We start from the raw sequence: 7,654 nt of genomic DNA, 5'->3' as shown, positions 1-7,654 counted from the left end.
TTTTTTTTACATAAAATCCATTTTTTTTTTTTTTTTTTTTTGAAATAGTACCACTATTCTAAATGAAGAATTGTTTTTTAAATAAGACATCAATAAAATAAAACCTTCTTGGTGACAACGTTTGGCAACTCTGGTTCGCTTGCATCCCCAATGCTTAACAGCAAGGATGCACCATGTACTGTTATCTATCCGTTTACATGCCTACTACAAGTATTGTTTAGTGATAACAGATGTACCGTTAAATGGTTCCATGGTGTAATGGCCAGCACTCTGGACTCTGAATCCAGCGATCCGAGTTCAAGTCTCGGTGGGACCTAAGATAATAATTTTTTTCCACGTTTATTTATTTTTACAGGAACTTACGGTGCAACGCAGCAAATAACACGCATTTACATACATGCATAGATACATACAATCATAAAATTACTGATTGTGATATGTCGAGTTGAAAGTAGTTCGTCTCCAAGGACGAATTTGTCTTTGCATAAAGGTTTTATTGTGTAAAGCCTAAAAAAGACATCAGTAATAAAATGTTGGGTTAGTTATTTTTATTTGATGCTAAGTTGTTTCACAAAAGTCTGTATTTCTGTATGTTGTAGAATTTAATGAGCCTAAAATTGTCTAAATTCTTCCACAGGCTCAATCCTTTCATCTTCTCTCAATGCACCATCTATGTATATATTATTTACCTCTAAGCCCGCAGATTCTTATTATTTATTAAACACGATGCTACCTCGGCTGCTTCAAAATATCTTTTGAGAATCTCAGCTTGTTATGCACCATATAATCATAGAACTTTTTTTGTTAATCACCGTAGTACGAATTCACCTTTTTGTACAACTAGAGTATAAAACACCCTTTATGCATTTGTATGAATATTTTGTAGTATTCAATGTGGCAGCTCGATCCACACTCTTCAATTAACTACTACTAATTTTTCATGTTGAAAACAACCACTACATTTAAAATCTTTATAACATTTGATCATATTAATTCCGGACTACAAACAGAAAACATCATTCGACATTCGACGTCATTTTCATAAACCCACGTCTCGTCACCAGTAATGATGCGTTTGATGAATGTAGGGTCTTCCGCTACTTTGTCAAACATCTCTTTTGCGATCTCTACTCAACGTCATTTTTGCCATGAGTTTCAGTTTTCAGGTGCCAGTCTAGCTAACACGCCTCATACTAAAAACTTTAACCAAATTATGTTGAGTCGATTCATAAGAGACGATGAGATTCTCCTATATCTCTCTAATGCCAACGCAACGAGTTTCAAACATTGTGTCTTTAACTTAATCGATGTTATCGTCATTAACGGATGTGGCTGGTCGACTCGCATTAGGCAGGTTTTCGATGACGTCATGTCCTTCACTGAAGACTTTGTGCCAGTCAAATACTTGTGTTCATCATAAAGTAGACTGCCCAAATACTTCTGCAATTTTCAATAATTCCGTAGCCGTGATTCTATCGTAAACACAAAATTTCAATCAAAATCGTTGTTAAATTTTTTTTCCATAATAAATATCGCCAGACCAGCTTTTGAATTGTAAACAAGACTGTACCAATTTAGGAAAATAAATTTTCACCGATCCGGTTTGCGGGCGCAGTTTAAATGGACCAGTCCGAGTCAAATTTGATCAGATTTGACCTGTATACCATCTTAAAAATAACAGTTTCACCCCATACTCTACAATTTCTGAAATGATTTGAAGAAATATGCTTTAATTTATTTAGACGCAAACCTTGCCGATTATGTAGTTTTTACGATATTCGTTGGAGATATTTAATAACCCCGCTGAATTTATTCTCCTCATGTCTACAAAAAGAATTTTTATGAAACGACAAATTTCCTACCCATAAATATTATCCTTTTGGGCAATTTCTTTCTGTGGGTAATTTTTAAAATCCCATAATAGCTCAGAAATTTAGATACATACCATTTTGGTTGTTATAGCAGTGCAGAATTTGTTAATTATTCGGACAGCAAGGGTAATTTGAATTGTCATGAATCCATTTACGTTCTCTACTTTAACGCCCAATTCATCAAACTGCTAGAAATGTGGTAGCTTTATGAAAATACAGGAAGTCTCCATTCTTACTAAATCCGTTGGAAATCATATTTTTACATGTATGCTAAATATATTTACATAATACATAAATATATGTAAAGCATAAACTAAATCACACGATTTTTTCCGAACTGCAATCCATTAGTCGTTTGATATATGATATGTCGTCAAATTTTTCTGAAACTAAAATCCTTAATTTAGTCCATTAAAGTTGTGTCATGCTGGTGTAATAAAGCGGACATCAATACTGGAAACAATACTTTTGGTCCACACTTCTATATAGCGAAGCTTTAGAGATAAAAAATAAAAATGTAACTTATGTACATATATAGAAAACAAGTAATATGATGGTTTGAAAAGGTCGCGATGCAACGGACCAACATTCCACTAACTAACAGCCTTTACATTAACTGCAAAAAATTACTTTTTTTCATCAAATTTTCTCCAAACATCCATTTTTGACATTTCTGTGGTAAAAAATTAAAGTCGAAACAAAATTCGTTATAGCGAGAATAAAAACGCAAAAAAAATCGCCATAAGGGAATTCGTTATACTGAAAGCATAATTATACTGAAATTGTAATAAAATTGTAGTGTCCTGGAAATTAGTTTCTACATCTAAAGAGAACTTCGTTGTACAGAAATTCGTAATAGAGAAATTCGACTGGAGTAAACGAAACGAAATATTGGGTAACTCTCATCTTATTACGCTTTGCAAAAGAGAGAGCTAAGAGAGAAGCATGGAAAGCAAAGCGTTCATACTGACATAGCCTTAACTTTTTTCGTATGGTTATTAAAGTCTGAATTGTCAAGCAAAGCGTAGGCTAGGTCGGAAGATTTTTGTTAAAAAATAGAACAAAGACTTTTTATACTTTTGCAACATGTTGCTACATGGTATAATAGTTTTGTTCACCTAACGGTTGTTTGTATCACCTAAAACTAATCGAGATAGATATACGGTAATATATATATTTATAAATAAACTGGATGACGAGACACGTTGAAATATGGGTGACTGTCTATCCGCCCGTCTGTCCGTCCGTATGTCTGTGCAAGCTGTAACTTGGGTAAAAATTAAGATATCTTGATGAAACTTGGTACACATGTTTCTTGGCAAAATGGTAAGGACCAGCTCGTAGATGCACATAATCGGACCACTGCCACGCCCACAAAAGGGCATTAATCGTAAACATAACAATTGCTGTAACTAAGCCGAAAATTAAGATATACAACAAATCTAATTAAATAGGGGCACCTGCGGTTTGAAAATCTTTAAAAAGTGGGTGTGTCCCGCTCCCCAGTAAGTTTAATGTATTTATCTCCCAAACCAATAAAGCTATATCACCCAAATTTGTACACAACAAATATTTTTAACATTTCTTATTATGTTGTGAAAATAGGTAAAATCGGATGATAACCCCGCGTACTCCCTATATACCGGCTTTGCTAAAAACTACTAAAAATGTGACAAATCAATAACTAAATGCGTCAGAGACATTACATTTTACATTCAGGATGTATAAAAATGGATGAAATCGGATCACAATCACGCCTACTTTCCATGTAACACAATTTTAAGTTCCATTTGACCCTTTCACTTTCCAGTATACAAATAAAGCACCAATTAATATATCGGGATAAGACTTTGCATAAATAGCCCCTCTAAAGTGCACCAGCTTATGACCAAAAATTGTTCAAATCTAATCAAAACTGTTCAAGCCCCTAGGTACCGAATATGTGGACCCCAGTGCTTATAGTTGACTTCTTACCGAAAATATCGGTAAATGTGTGAGATAAATAATTGAAATTAGGAGGGTATGCTTTCCTGATGATAGTATGTCTGAGTGTCGAAAATGGGTTGAATTGGGTGAATATTTCGCTTAGACCTAATATAAAGATTTTCGAACTTTCGGGTGACTTTATACCGCATATATCAGCCAATGTGTGAGTTATTCCAAAAAATGAAATGAAAATATTTTCCTAATAACAATGTATCTTTGTGTCTAGAATGAATAAAATTGGATGAAAGCTTGCCTTAGCCCCCATATAACTAATCACAGAATTTTGAAACATCCTGTTGATTTTACTCCATATATGTTGGTGACGGTATATGAGGTACTTCAATGAAACTCAGGAGGCATTTTATTCTGTTAATACATGTAATAATGTTACTTGTAGTATGTTGTATTGCCAAAATTAGATAAAATCGGGTCAATCCTACCCCTATCACTCATATACCTAACATAAGGTTTTAAACTTCCGGTTGGTCTTATGTGATATAAATCAGTCAATATAAGATATCTTAGCAAAATTATCTGATTAATATTGCATATATATAGTTCAACGTGTAATATTGGATAAACTCGTAGGTTTAATGCCAAAAATATGTGAATTTAGTCTACGAAGTACCCCAACTTCCAAGTATTACATATATTGATGTTTGTTATTTTATCAACCTTATGCCGAACATATTGTTCAATAAGGAAGTTATATTTATTTATTTATTTGAGAGTTATATATTTATAAAATTGCTTGAAAATATGATCTCAAGTATACCTCAGCAATGTCAAAATTAAATCAGTCAGCCCATCCCTTCCTCTGTCCCCAATATAGCCTGTGTAATAATTGCTGACTTTCCATCTAACAAAATGTGTGATACTTCAATAAATGATGATGATGAAATAAAACAAGTTTTCTTAAAAATTTTATGGTAATATAAATGAAATTGGTTTAGACATTGGTACAAACCTTATATTCCTAAAATATTGAATTGCGATCCCTTGGTTGACGTTTTCACATCAACTCATAATATTAAATTTAGCTTCTTCAGTTGAGTTTATATCCCAGATTTCTCATTTGAAGATAATTTTTATACAATTTTCGCTGACGCGTAGTTAAATATAGTAATACAACTAAAATACCAAATTTGATTGTAATCCATTTACAATTTCATCGCATATTGAATGTTGAATTGTTTCGCAACATTTTTAATATAATATTTCCCTAAGACCTGAAGGTATTTTCCCTGCTTTGATTCTGGCAAGCTGCAGAAGTATAAAAAGTTCGGTTCCACCCGAACTTAGCTACTCCTTACTTGTTGTATAAATATTTATGCATTTCTCATATATGTAGATGGTAAATAAACAGAATCCTATATATCTCAGAAATTTCCTTACTAACAAATATGATTCTTTCAATACGATAAAAAAGCAAACATAAAACTCATTGACGAAAAGAATATTAAAATGAAGAGATGAGAGCTGCATTACTTTCTGTTATATATTTGTTAGTCAATGCAGTCGCAGGCAATAGGTCGGTCAGAAGTTTTTACAGAATATTTTGTAATTCATCATTTTATTACATCTTACTCTCCTATTTTACTTGATCATTACTACAATACTTGTAAAAACGAAGAAGTTCTGATAACAATATATAACTTTCATTTACTATTTTCCATCCATGCTACTGCTGCAATTAACAGTATATTATAGCATTTTAATAGCTTCACGGTAAATTACCAAATATATGAACGTAAGTATGTGTGTAGGTGTGTGAATGCTTTACTGCAGTTGCTAGCATGAAACATTAGCCAAGTCATAGGTCCATTGTTTGGCGATTAAATAAAACAAACTATTTTTGACATCATTTTAATTGCATAATTAATGACTCAAGCACTTGCATAGTTAATGCCACAAATTACAAACGTTTATTACACATAATTAATTACCTACAGCAGCAATTGTAAAGCTACCGTTTTCTCTCATGCAACATTCGATTCATAAATTTCAATTTTAATTCGCAGCAAATGGACACAACTACTTCTACGAGTATACGCTTTACAACAACACGGCTGGGACGCCTGGGTGTACAACAAAACGATGACGCGGACTTGATGTGCAAATGCAAATCGATAGAATCATTGATGTTGGCGGGCGGACGGCACACGACACAAGCGATACATTTGTGCCACACGCACAACTTGGTCATTTCGGGTAATGTCATAAATTCCAGATCGTTGCCAATATTCAAGCATTTTCACTCACAAGCAGCACAGCAGTCTTGCCCGTAGCGCCGCTAAAAGCAATCGTTTTGGCAGATGGGATCCATGAAGTAACGGTATTTGTATTGGTGGTGGCGGAAGTGTAGCTGCCTGTAGCAAAGCGTTGCAAAGGACGTCATTTAGTATCTTTCAAGCCATTAATTTCGCCTTCACTCGGATTCGGATTGCCAGTCGCGGCGCATATCGTCCATAAGCCAATCAAGCGCTTAATGGTGCGGTACTCTATGCTTTGTCACTTCTTATGCACACAAACATGTGAGATTGATAGGGCGATGCGGTAACATGTGTGGCATGGCTGTATGCTGCGGCAGTGGTAGAGGTTTTGGGTTTCGCCTACCTTCAATAAAAATGTCGCTGCGGAAGTGTAAAGGATGCATTAGCTTTGACGAGTCTTAGGCGAAGGTGGACATGTGGGCAGCGTATTGTAGGCGTGCTTGAATGATATGCTGTAGCGGATGCCAGAAAAATCCGTATGTGGCAAGCTGGTTGCAGTAGTGCGCGCAAAAGCGGAAGTGAGAAGATATACATAGCAACTTGTTAATATTTATGTTACATCAATTGACATGAACTGGAGTTGACATTATTGCTACTCGTGCAAAGGAATCTCATGGAATTTATTAAATGTGAAGTTGCTTCTGCGACTTTAATTTGTATATCCTGAACAGGGTTTATTTAGTTCGCAACGAACTTTGTAACAGTCAATAGGAAATGTCGATTTAATACTGTCCGTCTGACTGTCTATATATACACGAACTGTTTTCTCAGTTTTCGAAATATCGATCTAAAATTTTGCGCACGCTCTTTTTTACCCAAGAAGTTGCTCATTTGTTGGAACCCATAACGGACTACGATAGGATATGACTCTTATAGAAACTAATCGATCAAAATCAAGTACTCGTATGGAAAATATATTTCTTTAACAAATTATTTTCACGAAATTTGACATAGATTATTGTCCAAGGCAACACTACAATAGCCGATGTATATCAAAATAAATGTCGTTGTTCCTTATTAAAGAACCTTGAAATTTTGACTGGCAGGTTGTTTATCTACGAGATTCTGTTTAACAACATCATAAGATTCAAATGCATTGGATCCAATTTCAAGGAAAATTCGTCATTTCGAGAATTTGAGAGTCTCATATTTGTTTCTTTCAAAGTTGGTTCATATTTATGAAGATGTAAACTGTTGCCATTCCATGACTTTCTCTACTTAGCGTTACTCATTACAAAAGTTACGCGAGAAACTAATGACTTAACCTATAAGAAACACGAACTTTTCGTGTGTTTTACTGGATATAAGGATACAGAGGGATATGGTAGATTACCTACAAACGACGTTAGATTCAGTCAGATCACTAACCTCTCCCGAGTCAAAAAAAACTTAACTAGATAGAAGTCAGGTCGACTGTTTGGGACACGGTCGGTCCTACGAATTCGCTCCGGATATACTTGAGTAACTGCTTCATGAATGCGCATTGATTGGAAATACCTTATTCGCAGAGAGAGCACGTCATCT

At 34.6% G+C, this 7,654-nt stretch overlaps 1 non-coding gene across 1 annotated transcript; it reads left to right on the top strand.

Moving 5' to 3' along the window:
• Positions 1 to 244: 244 nt before the first annotated feature.
• TRNAQ-CUG (transfer RNA glutamine (anticodon CUG)) lies at positions 245 to 316 on the top strand. The gene has a single exon. It is a non-coding gene; the product is annotated as a tRNA-Gln (tRNA).
• The last annotated feature ends 7,338 nt before the right edge of the window (positions 317 to 7,654 follow it).

The sequence above is a fragment of the Bactrocera oleae genome, chromosome 6 (assembly GCF_042242935.1).
Source record: "Bactrocera oleae isolate idBacOlea1 chromosome 6, idBacOlea1, whole genome shotgun sequence".
NCBI classification, from domain to species: Eukaryota; Metazoa; Arthropoda; class Insecta; order Diptera; family Tephritidae; genus Bactrocera; species Bactrocera oleae.
The sequence above is the reverse complement of the archived record's forward strand: the minus strand, read 5'-3'. Positions and strand labels throughout refer to the sequence as shown.